Genomic DNA, 14382 nt, shown 5'->3' on the forward strand with positions numbered 1-14382 from the left:
ACATCTCCTTAACCCCTCAGCAGTCAGGGAATCTCTCTTGCAGGACATTTTTGTTTAAGAGATTTAGATTCAATGAACCACAAAAGAAGGTCCCATTTCTTCATTTGCATGTTTGTGATTTTATGTTGCATGGTTAATTTTAGACAAAAGTCTGTGTTGAGATAATAAATGATGGAAGAGAAGTGGTGGCTTAGGCGAGACTGAAGGGCTCTTGCTGCTCTTCCAGAGGAACTGAGTTCAGTTTGCAGCACCCACAACAGATGGCTCTCAACCAGCTGCCAACTCCAGCTCCAGAGGATCCCACTCCATCTTCTAGACTCCAGGGGCATCAGCATTCACATGTGTACATGTGGATATACACACACTCAATTAACAATGAATCTCAATAAAAAGTAATAAATGATATTGAGGTAAAGGTTGATAGACTTTGTTTCATACATATACTTAAGATATACTTTCTCCTGAGTAATGATAATAGTTATTTTCACTTTACAGGAAAAAAAATCAAGTGTGGAACAATGATGTGGGTCCATTTGGCTTAAAAAGAATTATCTTCTCAGTTGGCCACACTATGGATTCTCTATTATTGTGAACTGGTACAGCTCTCATGTGCATTAGAGCTGTGCTTGCTGTTTCCTGCTGCTTCTGAAGTCAGGATTGCCGTCTTTCTCTGAATGCAATTCCTTTCCATTTATTCACACACAGAGTATCCTCAAGAACAATGCATCGTTTGCTGCATTGACCGCCCGTGTCCTTATGCTCTCTGTGCTTTGAGTGTATGGACTCTATGGTTCTCTTTCCTAGCTAGTTCAACTCGAATAAGGACTGGCTAAAGCTTGGCAATGGTTTTTCTGCCTTCAAACAGAGTGATGACTTTTACCACAGTGCCTGCCATCTTGTGTTTTACTCATCAGACTGGAAGGGTGTGAAGAAAAGACTGAGGCAAACAAGCAGTTGGTTAGAATGAGCATCTCTAGTCTTTGTGCCACTGGCCCCCTTCTCACCCCCAGAGAGGCTCTTAGGAGAGGACAGGGGCTTCTTTCTTTTTTCTTTTTCTTTTTCTTTTTCTTTTTCTTTTTCTTTTTCTTTTTCTTTTTCTTCTTCTTCTTCTTCTTCTTCTTCTTCTTCTTCTTCTTCTTCTTCTTCTTCCTCTTCTTCCTCTTCTTCCTCCTCCTCCTCCTCCTCCTCCTCCTTCTTCTTCAGAAAAACATCAAATGGTGGATGACACCGGTGTAGCGAGTGGTCCCGGAGGACCCAGGTGCTCAGGATTAGGAGGCTGCAGTGGCTTCTGCTGAGGATTTGGCAGCAGTCTTGGGGGCTGTGGTTGGTTGTGGTCGAGGCAGTAGCCATGGTCCAGGCTGTGGTAGAGGAGTGGATACCTGTCACCATGCTGGGCTGCCTGGTTAAGGACATGTAGATCAAGTCCTTGGAGGAGATCTATTTGTTTTCCTTGCCCATTAAGGAATCTGAGATTATTGACTTCTTCCTGGGTGCGTCCCTAAAGGATGAGGTTCTGAAAATCATGCCAGTGCTGAAGCAGACTCAGGCTGGCCAGCAGACCAGGTTCAAGTCTTTTATCGATATTGGGGACTACAATGGCTACATTGGTCTCGGTGTTAAGTGCTCCCAGGAGGTTACCACTGCCATCCTAGGGGCCATCATCTTGGCCAAGCTTTCCATCGTCCCAGTGCAGAGAGGCTACTGGGGAAACAAGATTGGCAAGGCCCACACTGTTCCATGCAAGGTAACAGGCCACTGTGGCTCTGTGCTCGTGCATCTCATCCCTGCCCCCAGAGGCATTGACATTGTCTCTGCTCCTGTGCCTGAGAAACTACTGATGATGGCCAGTATAGATGACTGCTACACTTCAGCCAGGGGCTGCACTGCCACCCCAGACAACTTTGCAAAGGTCACCTTTGATGCTACCTCCAAGACCCACAGCTACCTGACCCCTGACCTCTGGAAAGACACTGTGTTCACCAAGTTTCCTTATCAGGAATTCATTGATTATCTTGCGAAACCCCACACCAGAGTCTTTCTTCAGAGGACCCAGGCTCCAGCTGTGGCTACCATATAAGGGTTTTTATACAAGAAAAAGAAATGAATTAAGTCTGGTGTGTGTGTGTGTGTGTGTGTGTTTTTTAAAGGAGAGGAGAGGGAAGTTACACAAAAAGTTCTAGTTGTTTAGCCTCAATTTGTTATAAGCATATTTTATACCATTTCAAAACAATATCTTAAAGACATTTGATTTAAAGTATTTTCAAGTAAAACTTATAAGAAAAAAAATTCTACAGTGCTGTGCCTGCATCCTGTTGTGAAGTTTCTTCATAGGGCTGTCACTCTACACATGGGTACAGATGGGGCTCAAGAGTTATCAGGAAAGTTACAGATAGTTGCATCCCATAAATTAAATCCTACACTATAGCAGAGATGTGTGAGATGTTTGTTTTGGAATAAGATGCTCATCCACGCTAAAGCCTCCTCACATCAATTCTTTAGTGGCCAACAAGGATAGCACCAGTGTTCAGTGCATGCCGAGAGTCCAGGACGAGAGTTGAGGCTATGTTCAAGAAAACCTTGTATCCCGAATCACATTTTATACTGAATGGGTTTCTTTTCCCCAGCACATCGTCAGTTTAAAAGTTGCCTAACTATTCTTTTGCAGTGTTGTTTTTGCTTATGAAGCATAACGCACATAGCAGCAGGGCGCACCAAGTCACTTGGGTATGCATTTTAGCAAACACAGGTGTGCAGAGCAGAGGCTCATGGGAGTTTACTTAAGGGACTGAAAAAACATCAGGTGACACCATCCGCTATGAAGATCAATCAATTCTATGAACTGATGTTACCCTAACCCAGAGTCCAGACTTGAGTCAAGTCTTCACTTTCTATTTCTGTGGGCTGCAGGATGGACACACTCACTTTTTCCTGGAAGGACATGGTGGTGGATTATGAAAGCCCCTTATTAAGCTAAGTACTATTCTTGGATATTGTGTAGCTAGAGTGGCTTAAACATTCCAACAACGAGTCTTGAAATATAAAGAAAACTCGTGGGCAAGTATTGGTCAAAAAATCGTTTGCAGGGAGTCCCTAGAGTCAATTGTCATGGGTGCCCATAGAATGGCAGTTGATAGCACTGCATTGTGTTAAAATTCTCAGGTGCTAGCAGTGCAAAACAGGTGTTGCATGGGAGAGGTCCCCAGCCTTTGGCAAAAGCAAATGCAAAGTCAGTGTCCAGGACCATGTCACAAGCCAATGTGTCCTAGATCCCCATGAAGGAAGCAGAGACTCATACAAAAATTACAGCTAAAACCAGGAAGCAATCCCCAGTCCAAGGAGGGGGGGAGACACAAGAGAAAAGTGAGAACAAGCAAGAATAAGGTAATTAAATGGTCTGAGACAAGTTAGGGGTTATCTAAGTTTAAAGTTATAGACAGAGGGACTTCAGGTAAGATGGAGCACTAGAAACAATATCACAGTGAGGCTGGTAACAGGCAAGGAATTAAAGGGAACAAGAATATTTTACACTCCATCCACTACTTCGCTAGCCCATGAATGGATCTGGTCAACACCCCAGACCGTGAGACCATCAGACCCACTGACTTTTTCCACCATCGGACTGGACCTGCTGCTGTGATTCTAAATACAACCATTAGCTGCCTCCACTATAGTGCGGTTCTCCTCTGACCCGACCAGTCATTCTAGGCTAAAAGACTCTAGCTAGGACATCTACGAAATCATGGCAGTAGAGGTTTCGTAGAAGGGGTTTCTAGTGCTACCAGGGTCACCGTCAGTACAAGGCAAAGCTTTGGGAGCTAAGCCAACTTGATCTACATAGTAATCTCCAACTGGAGATACATAACCAGACCCTTTTTCAAAACCAACCTAAACCAGAGTCAAACTCAGTGTTAGAGCTTTGATGTGCAGTCGTCTCATGATTTTCATGGATCCAAGGTTTTGTCACTCTCCCATGGCTCTATCAGGAGGCAGCAGGAACTACATGTGGGCTGGAAAGGGAAGTACTCTTCAAGAATGTATGGGGACATCAGCCCCCTCCTCTCTCTTTCCTTCCTCGCTGCCACAAGGTGAATGGTTTTGTCTGATTCCCACCATGTGTGCCTCTTACATATACAGAGAAACACAGCCATGTGACTATGGATGAAAACCTCCACAGTGTGAGCCAAAATAAATATTTTCCCTTAAGCCATTTCTCATGGGTATTTTGACACTGTGGTGGAGTGCTGACTAATTCAAAGTGCAAGGGCAGGAACACCTGGCACTGTCTTATTTTTTCCCCATTTTCTTGATGAAATTGGTGACATAATCAGAAAGGGCAGGGCAGGACAGCTGTTTATGAGGCGAGGGTTCTGTAGGACACTGTGAAATTAAGCAGAATAAGGCATGGCTAATCACCAAGAGCGCAGCTGAGAGTTGGCCCAGCTAGGTCAATCACAGCTAGGAAATGAGTGGACAGTCCAGGTAATCTCCTCAGCTTGTAGCAAAGTGGCAAATAGAATACACTAGATAAGACACTAACAGGACAGGCTGAAGCAACCTAGTAGATATCTACTGCAAACACCAGAAGACTCCTGGAAAGACGGCAAGCTACAGTGCCTCTGTGTGAGCTGAAGAAAGGGGGAGTCAGAATGAGAAGATAGAGGCTTCATCCCACAGACAAAAATTGAGGGGAGTCTTTGAAGATCCACAAAGGAAGCCAGGCAACACTGGGTAACAGCAAAAACAAAGTCATGGGGCACAGAGCAACAAGCCAAGTGCATCCTCAGCCTCCCAGCCCTTCCCTAGGGGAAGGGAGCTCGGAAGCTAATTTCAGTAGGTAAGGCAGATGAAAGCCAGCAGTCCTGCCCTCTGGATAAGCCCACAGACCTCTTTGGCCTCAAATCCAGTTGTGGGCTTTGGTGTTAGAGCAAAGCTTCTGGCAGACAGATTAGGCACAGAGAGAAATCCGTTTTCACACAGCGGGTGACCTGGAGAAGCCTTGCTGGGCTCCATAGTAAGAGAGAATCTGTGGTAAAAATTGAGCAACTCCAGAGACGGGGTGATCCATAAGCCGGAGAGCCTTATCCTGCTGTATCCCACAAGTGAGGGAAGGCTTGGAGGGACAATGTAGAGAGCCAGGAGCTTTGGATAGTGATAAGCTCAAGGGTGACCGGAGGCTGGATCAGTCTGGGCAGTGCATGGTGAGAGCTACATCCATCTTGTCTGAGAATAGCTCTCCGAAGTTGAGAATAAAGCTGGAGTTTGATAACTCTTGAGGCCAGGAGGGAGATCAATTTTTTTTTGTCTATCTGCTTTTCTCTTAAGCCCAAAGACTCTGATGTGCTAGAGATTGGTATCACCTCAGGCAGGTACTAATACCCACAAGGTCTGGACAGTATGAAGGCAGGTCCTCTGGCTGTGCAGGTCTTAGTGATACTCATCCCCAACACACTGGGAGACACCCCATCAGCTAACCATTGGCCATTCCATCCAGAATGACATGGACAGTAACAGGAGGGTGGGAGAGTCTATCCAGACGCAGATGGCAAAGCTAACTGTGGTCAGATGAGGCTCCTGATAATACAAAGGGAGAAACCACCAGCTGGGAGGGCAACCATGGCAGGCACACGCAGATTCCTCCACAACTCAAACCAAGGGAATGACAAGGCTCCCCAGGTTTAGCTGAACCCCCGACTCCATGAGCATCTCTGGGAGCCTCCAACTTCTAAGGACACAAAGGAACTGCTCCGATACTTCATTTTCTCTTCTTCATTAGATTTTTTTTGTGATTTTACTGTTCTCATTCATATGTTCATCTAATGTGCTTACACACTTCCTTACATGTTTCAGGCAATGTGGTTTTTTCCTTTGCTTCTCTCTCTCTCTCTCTCTCTCTCTCTCTCTCTCTCTCTCTCTCTCTCCCTCTCTCTCTCTCTCTGTCCTGTGTTTTGTTTTTACCTCTTATACGTTATTAGTATTATTATCTTATCTTACCGGCTTTAAAAAAAATCCACATTTTAAAATTTTACTCCTGACATTTAAAAATTCTGGTTTAGAATTTTTTCAGTATTGTAAAAATCTTCCCTTTCTCCTTATTTCGTCCCTTTTGTTCTTCCTCTTCAAATAGTATTATCTACTTCTGTTCTTTTCTTTTTATCAATTTAGCCTTGTTTCTCCTTTTAAAAATTTCCTCCTGTCTTGTCTCATTTCTGTATCTCATACTTTCACTGTTTCCAAACATACCCTAAATAAACCTCTCTGTATAGGTAGGTAGGTAGATAAATAGATAGATAGATAGATAGATAGATAGATAGATAGATAGATAGATAGATAGATAGATAGACAGACAGAGAGACAGACAGATAGGTAGTCATAACCAAGGCTGTCCTTGAACCTGACTTCTTATGCTTCCACATCTCAAGTGTTAGGATTAAAACCTGTGCGGTTACAACTAGCATCAGTTATTTTTTAATGCATCACATGCAGATGAAAGATGGATTTTTTGTTATTATGTCACAGGAAATTACTCTGTAGTCTAGTCTTTGCCATCCTGGTATTCACTGAGGCGATTAGGGTGACCTCAAACTCATAGATTCACTTGCCTCTGCCTCCTGAGTACTAGGACTAAATGTGTGTGCCATCACACCCAGCCCAAAGGTAGTATTTTAAAATATCAGCCTGTGTATTGTTAATTGGATAAATTCTTAAAACACATTGGCAGAAAATGCTTAAAAGTACAGAACAAAATACACGCCCAACAAAAGATTAGTGCCCAACATATACCAAGAATTATAAATGCGTAGGACAAAGATGAAAAGTTAAAAGACAAACAGACTATGAGTGGGTAAATCACAGAGGAAGGAACACAACTACATATTAGACATTCATAAAATATTTAACCCAGGGCTGGAGAGATGACTTGGCTGTTAAGAGCATTGACTGCTCTTCCAGGAGTCCTGAGTTCAATTCCTAGAAACCACATAGTGGCTCACAACCATCTTTAGTGGGATCTGATGCCCTCTTCAGGTGTGTCTGAAGTCAGAGACAGCATACCCACATACAGAGTATGCACGTACATAAGTAAACAAAATAAATCTTTAAAAATTTAACCTTAGTAAGAGTTAAGGAAATATAGAATATACCCTACACAACACTCACATTGGCAAGACAATTATGTAGCTTATAATACCAGATTTAGTGTTAAGAATATGGGAGAATAGAAAATAATGCATGCATGATTGGCAAAGATGTAACTTGGTGAATCATTGTATAGGGTAGTGTCATAATATCTAATTCAAACTGATTACATATCAACCTATGACCAAGTGTTCTAGCGAAACTCATGTAAACATATGAAGATGGATATATATATATATATATATATATAGTCATGCATTTATGTGTAAATATGCATGTTTGCAGGAAAACCTCAATGCAGCACAAAAGAACAAATTGTAGAACATATGTATGTATATACACATTCACACACACACACACACACACACACACACACACACACACACACACAGCATCTCTAGCTCAAAAATGTGAAGTCTGAGTTGCTCCAAAGTCTGTAACTTTTGGACCATTGACATGTCAGTTCACAGACAATACCTTGTATATCTGACTTCTGGTGATTCGGTGTATACATGCTTTGGTTCATGTGTAAATTACTTTAAATGTTGAATAAAGGCATTTTCAGGCTAGGTGTATGTGAAACATCAATCAACTTTGTGCCTGTGCTTAGGAGCCACACCCACGGCATCTCATTATTCATACATAAAGAATCTGAAAGAAAATCAAATTCTGAAACATTTCTCCTACTTAGACTTTGGGATAAAAGGTCTCAATGTGTAGCATGATATAAATGTATATATAGTATATAGTCGCACCTGTAATGTTTTATGAGATGTTATAGTTAAATGTCCACAGATATCTTAAACCTCCTTGTGAAACTATAAGTAAATACTAAGAAGCAATTTTCAATCCCCTCTCATATGGTTGCCAACAAAAATCTCTCCTTTCGACAGATACCTATTAAGAGTCTATCTCCTTTTGTTTTAAATATTTTGTGGCTGGACCTTTTCAATGTGGAGAACACACATGGGAACACCAGTAACTACAGAAGGGACAGAAAACAAAAAAGCAAACCAAGGCGAAGTGCTAAAAGTCAGCAGTGAAAATCAGGCTATAACTAGACAAACCACTGACAGAAACAGAAGCCCAGCCGTGGTTGGGTAGCAAAGGGCTCTACCTCCTTAGGAAAGAATTAATGTTTAGCCAACATGTTGTAGTCACTGGTGTTGAGGGAACGCTATAAAACACGGTATTCTCAAACCCAAATTAGAATTAATTGGCTTTGGAATGTCATACCCCCACAGTGTTAGTGGCACTGAGCAGTAACAACACAAATCTAAATTGTATGTTTGAGGTTACTTCAGCCTTGGGTCCTAAGGAAACTGGCCCCCACTCCTTGACGAGTGTGGTTAACTGGCTTACAGACTCACAGGTTCCTTCCCAGCAAGGCTGACTGCCCAGTACACTGAATGTTCCTGTATGCTTCGCTGAAAAAACAAACACAGGCTCGGGTCAATGGAAAGGTGAGGACAGCCAGCAAGCTGGTGAGGAGGTCACAGAAACACCTCAGGCTGTGTGTCTCTAACTCACCTTTCTGTGTCCTGCGGAGGAGAACAGAACAAGCCCCAGGTGGTATGTCGAACCAGGCGTGGCTTTTGACATAAAGTCTTCGGGAAGTTGTGCTCCTGACATGACCTAAACATCAGGTGCTTAAATTTTAAATTGAAGGTCGAGTTAAAATCTGGCAGTAAGCTGATTTTGAAGTCAGCCCTCTAACCAGCCCTTCCTTTTAGTGAGACGGTTTGTTTCTTGGTGCCTATGGAACACATATCCACCATAGCCCAGCCATGGCTTCTTTTTCTGTAAATGAGCTGAATACATTCTTATGACTCCCAGGATAAAAGGTTGAAGAGGTTAACCCAAACTTCAGATCCTACTTTACCTTGAAGACCCTGAGCAAATTCCTGTCTTTTGCGGTGTCCTTGGCCTCTTGCCCTTGACAGATTGTACAGGTGTTAAGTGGGTGGGGCTTCAGTGAGTTTGCAGTATTATAGGAACTCTGATCTCCATCACCTCGGTCAGCGCTCTGAGCGTTAACTTCCTAACTGAAAGCTAGGGAAATGATAACAGTCATTCACTGGGTTCTTCCCAGGCTTAAATGTGGTGTGGCACAGGAACTGCCTTGCCCTGGTTCAGCCCAGAGGGATCTGATCAGGCACCGATGAGACACATTCTTCTTGCTATTTCATCTTCTCTCCTTCGTCCTTCAGATTTCCATTCTAGATTGAATGTGGTTATTATTTTTGAAAGCGGTTATTTTGAGCTTAGTGAAAAGCTTTAACATTTGATTCCCTACTGCTATTGATTTAAAATACCATGCTAGTTTCAGGAAGATAAACTTTTTCATTTTTCTTTTCTTTTATTTCTCTTTCTTTCTTTCTTTCTTTCTTTCTTTCTTTCTTTCTTTCTTTCTCTCTTTTGTTTTGTTTTTAATTTTGTCTGATATTCTGTGCCTCATACGTCCTTTCTCAGGAAGTGAGAACAGAACAATCCTAAAAATGAAAACCCAGCATATTTGGGAGCCCAGCATTTCTAGTCTTAAATAATTCTGTTGACCATGCCATATGGGGCTATGATGTCACTGGCTTTTGACTTTCCTATTGACTTTCTGTGGTACTGTGTTTGCATTAAAGTCATCCATTAGAGCATAGGAATCTTAAAAAATATATATTTATTTTTATATTCTGTGCATGAGAACCCGAGTGTGTGTGGGGTTGTGTCCACAGAGGCCACCTGAGGGTGTCAGGTCCTCTGGACCTGTAAATAGGTTGTGAGTTACCATGAGGAAGCTGGGTACTGAATCTGGGTCTTCTTCAAAAGCAACAAGTGTTCTTAACTGCTGAGCCATCTCTGCAGTCCTGAGCACAGGATATTTCAAGTTTAGCCACAAAGCATTTGTTGTGCTCAGTTTCCATGAATCATGGCAGGAAACGCAAAGGCACCAGCTCCATTCATGATGATGAAACCATGCTGCAGAGGGAGCTCAGAATGGCCCATGAAGCACAAAGCAAATCTAGAGAGGGGCGGGGCGGGGGGTGGGCAGGCTGTGTAACTATATAACCTACAAAGGTCCATCTGAGTGATCTGCTTCTCCCAGCTAGGCCTCCCCTACCGAGCGTTTCAAGTCATCACTTCCTAGAGAAAGCAGCACCAGTTGGAGACTGACCATTTATACCATGAGCCTGAAAAGCACTGTTTAGATTCCAAACAGAATATCCCTTCCCTACTCTTCAAAGGCTCATGGTCATCCCATAGTATAAAGAGCACTTAAACACAGCTTTAGGAGCCCTGCCCCAAACTTAGCAGTTCCAAGGCTGCTTAAATGTCAAAGTTCGATTTTTCATCTGTGTAAAATAGAAAAAAGAGAAGGTGTATTTTCCCAATATATAATGCCACGGAGTAAACATTCCTATTCTAAAATGAAGAAACAGGAAAATGGTAAGGAAAGGTGGGACCAATGCAAGACCAAGGCCTAAAAAGGAAAATGTTAATTCCTGGAGCTTCTCTGTCTATCCTGCTGGGAATGTGATGATGTCATGTGAGCACCAATACGCTTGAATGGCTCTATAGTCTTGCTGCTTGCAGTATGCATGGCTTGTCTCCACTCAGTCTCTAGAGATTGCCCACTAGAAACTAGAAAGAACTCAGAATGATCAAGAAAATTGACCCATGCAGCGGGAATTCAAAAGGGACCCCACCTTCTAGTTTGAAGGAGAGCAAACAGGAGAAGCACAAGACATCCTGTTTCACTCCAAGGGATGACCTTCCAGGGAGAGGGAGTAGCATACATCCAAGCAGGCATACCTCAGCCTGGGAGCCTAAGTCCTAAAGGGCTAAAAATTACACAGAATTATTCATAATACAACCCCTTATTCAGCCCCAAATTTCTCTATTTGTTTCTTTTGTGTCACAGTGATCACAATGCCTGACTAAAATAACTAATGGGACAAAGATTTGTATAGGCTCATCATTTCAAAGAATTTCTGTGTCATGTTGGGAAAAAAAATCATTGGTGGGCCCCTTCCACCTGGCTCTGGAGGGGCTTCAATGCAGGGAGAAGTTCTCTACTGGGCTCAGCCATGTTTAGCATATTCAGGAAACACACCACTGTCCACTAAGGCAGCAATTCTCAACCCTTGGGTTGTAATCCCTTTAGGGGTTGAATGACCCTGAAGTGGAAGTTTCTGGTTGTGTCATGTGATGCAGACTCACGTGGTGTTTTGTTGAGGCAAGACCCTTGGGAGGGCATATGATGTTTGGAGAGATTATAGACAGGACTCAACAGACAGTGACAGAGCACTTGCATAACTAGCCTTACAACACTTTGTTGGTCTTGAGAGAGTCATGGCAGAGAACTCCTGGCATCCTGGTCCTGGTCATTGTTGCTGACTTGTGCCAATTTGGCAGAGGCCTGGTGGTTTCTGCTGGATTGTGCCACTGATGCTGATGTGCGTTTGGTATCCTGACTCTACTGAACTGGGCTGCTGGTATCCTGATAAATGGGGATTAGAATGCCCCCCAAAGAACTTCTTCTAAACAAATCCATATCACCTTGTCTTATTTACCATCTTTTCTCCCTTTTCTTTGGACTAGAAGGGAGTGGACATGTTTAAGAACCCTTATTAAAAGTAGGTTTAAAAAACAATCTAAGCCTACATATAACCCTTTCACGGGGGGTCACATATCAGATATCCTGCATATCAGATATTTACATTATGATTCATAACAGTAATAAAGCTACAGTTATGAAGTAGCAACAAAAGTAATTTTATGGTTGGGAGTCATCACAACATGAGGAACTATATTAAAGGGTTGTAGCATTAGGAAGGTTGAGAACCACTACATTAAGGCTAGCCAGCCTAACTGTCTCTCAGAACCCATAAACTACATGCAAGGAGTCCCAGAAACCTCACAAAAAACTGCAGACAATGTTTGACTTGCCACCTGACAAAGAATCAAAGAATCATAAAAGAGCCTTCTTCCTGATTGCCAAAAAGTCAAGGAAATTCCTTCATACCCACACCACTCTGTTGGGTCACCTTGAAGAGGAGTAGTAGGCAGAGGGAAGCCAGATATGCTGAGAATTTCTCTTAAAGAAAGTGAGCAGGAAGTTTATAGCCACTGCTCCCTGCTCTGACTCCCAGGAGGGTGGGAAATAGTGAGAAAGCCTAGATGGGTAATAGAAAACAAGGCATCTTTGGGATACTTTGCACAAAGCACCAGTAAAAAGCATTATTAAAGGAGTTAGGTGCCTATTCATTAAGTGAGACTGTTACAAATGCATTACAGTCAGTGAAACCTTGTTGGGGCATTCAGTTTTTGAAATTTGATTTTCAAAAGAGGCCACCAGTGCCATTCCGTTGCAAATATTTGGCCATGGAAACCACGTAGCACTACTAATAGGGCTTCTGGAGTTTCTAAAGCAAAATAAAGCTTACCATTTCACTGCAATTCATCTACAATAAAAAGGAGAGAGCCGGAGATGGATTAGGAAAGAAAGACCAAAAGATCAAGAAAGCCGACTACTGGACACAAGAGCTGATGCCGATATAGTCACCACAAGTACTTTGACATTAAGGAAGACAACCTTGAGAAAGGTGGAAACTTGGGTCTTCTCTGTCCATAGATAACATATTTCCAAAAGAAATAAGAGAAGTAAGAACTGTCTTACTTGTGCCTTTATCTGTAGCACTTCCTAGACTTCTTGGGCACGGTATGTGCTCAGTTAATATTACTGAAGGAAGGCAAAATTATAAATAAACTATGCAACACCAGAGTGGATAGACTAAGATGTTTCTAGAGCTCCTGTAAGCTAGTCATAGTCCAGTAGGGGAATCTGGTTTGAAAGAGGAAGTTCCCATTGTTGCCCCATGCCTGCCCTTAACTACTCATCCTGAAGAAGGAAAACAGGACTGGGGTGTGGTACTTCACTATTATTCGGGGCATGTGTAGAAGTTCATTCATACCTGTCAGGAATGTTGTTCCTAGAACAGATAATTTGCTGAAGGTTACCATATACCTGCACAACCAGGCCGGGTACCTTAAGGGAAAATATCCTGAGAATCATGTCTCAGGGCAGATGAAACCTATTACTAAAAGAGATAAGGTGGGCATTATTGGGTATGAATATTGAAAGAGCTATGGCATTTGGTTTTTAAAAATTCCAGCACGCTAAAAGAAAAAATAAAAGCCACTAGAGTTGTTTTGTTGCAAATACCTAGAAATAAAAACTATTTAGCACTAACATTAAACTAACATTGAGCTTGAAAAGCAAACCCCTCTTTAGAGCCACAGAACACTGCTGTAGGAGGTGGGTAGGCAGGATTTTAACCCCACATGTCTAAGTCTTCTGGACTCAGTAGAAACTGCAGCCATAGAGGAGAAACCTAAAGTCGTCAGGCTGAACATCAGGGGTTTGGAGGCAGAACTAAGCCAGGGACAAAACAGTCTAGGGGGGAGGAGCCTCAGGGGCTGGCACAGTGGAGGAAGGCTGGAAGGCTCGCTTCACTGTAGCTCTGACACCACAGAGCAAGACTGGTGGAGCTATGGCAGGGCCTTCCTGATCCCTGCTGTAAGGAGTCATAAGGCTTTGCTGGAACACAGCCTATGCTTGCAAATACCCAGGGGCTGGGCCCAAGTTAACCTTTGACATGCTGTCCCAAAACAAAACTTTCCCCCATTCCTGTTAGGTCTTCAGGAACAGCTCACTGTAAGAGTGTGAATTAGTCTTTAGAAGACTGAAATCAAGAGAGAATGATTTCAGATTCCTTACAAGACCTCACCTGATACTGGCCTTTCATAGACCCTCCAAGTCTATTCTAAACTTCCCTTACATCATGACTACTGGTCTTAATGCCCAGGGCAGGGAAAAGTTGTTTTATGGAGTACATACACTTTAGCTTGTTCTCTCAGACATTATTAGTGACCGGGATCATTGGTTGACAGAATCTGTATTGGAGATAGACATGTTAATTACCCTAATTTGCTCACTGAGATAATTAATTACATAATAACTAATTAGCTAGCACTTTCAACCTGTCAGGAGCAGCCGTAAATGCCTGATGTAATTTGGTGGTCTTCTTCTTTATCTTCTAAAGATAAATGGAGACATATGGCATATATACAACCAACTAAAGGGCCGGTAACAGCCAGTGTCAATGTTGTCAGTGACTGTTGGGAAAGAGCAGTGGGTAGACCAGGTTGCAGTGCCAAGAGCCTTGAGGGGTACATATAATTATAAGCTACAGA

General features: G+C 42.7%; 1 protein-coding gene and 1 pseudogene across 9 annotated transcripts in view; both read left to right on the forward strand.

Moving 5' to 3' along the window:
- Window positions 1-14382, forward strand: part of Upp2 (uridine phosphorylase 2) — a 229530-nt gene that overhangs the window by 173108 nt on the left and 42040 nt on the right. The window lies entirely within an intron of this gene.
- Gm13559 (predicted gene 13559) lies at window positions 1182-2117 on the forward strand (annotated as a pseudogene).

This window comes from Mus musculus, chromosome 2 (assembly GCF_000001635.26).
Source record: "Mus musculus strain C57BL/6J chromosome 2, GRCm38.p6 C57BL/6J".
Lineage (NCBI taxonomy): Eukaryota > Metazoa > Chordata > Mammalia > Rodentia > Muridae > Mus > Mus musculus.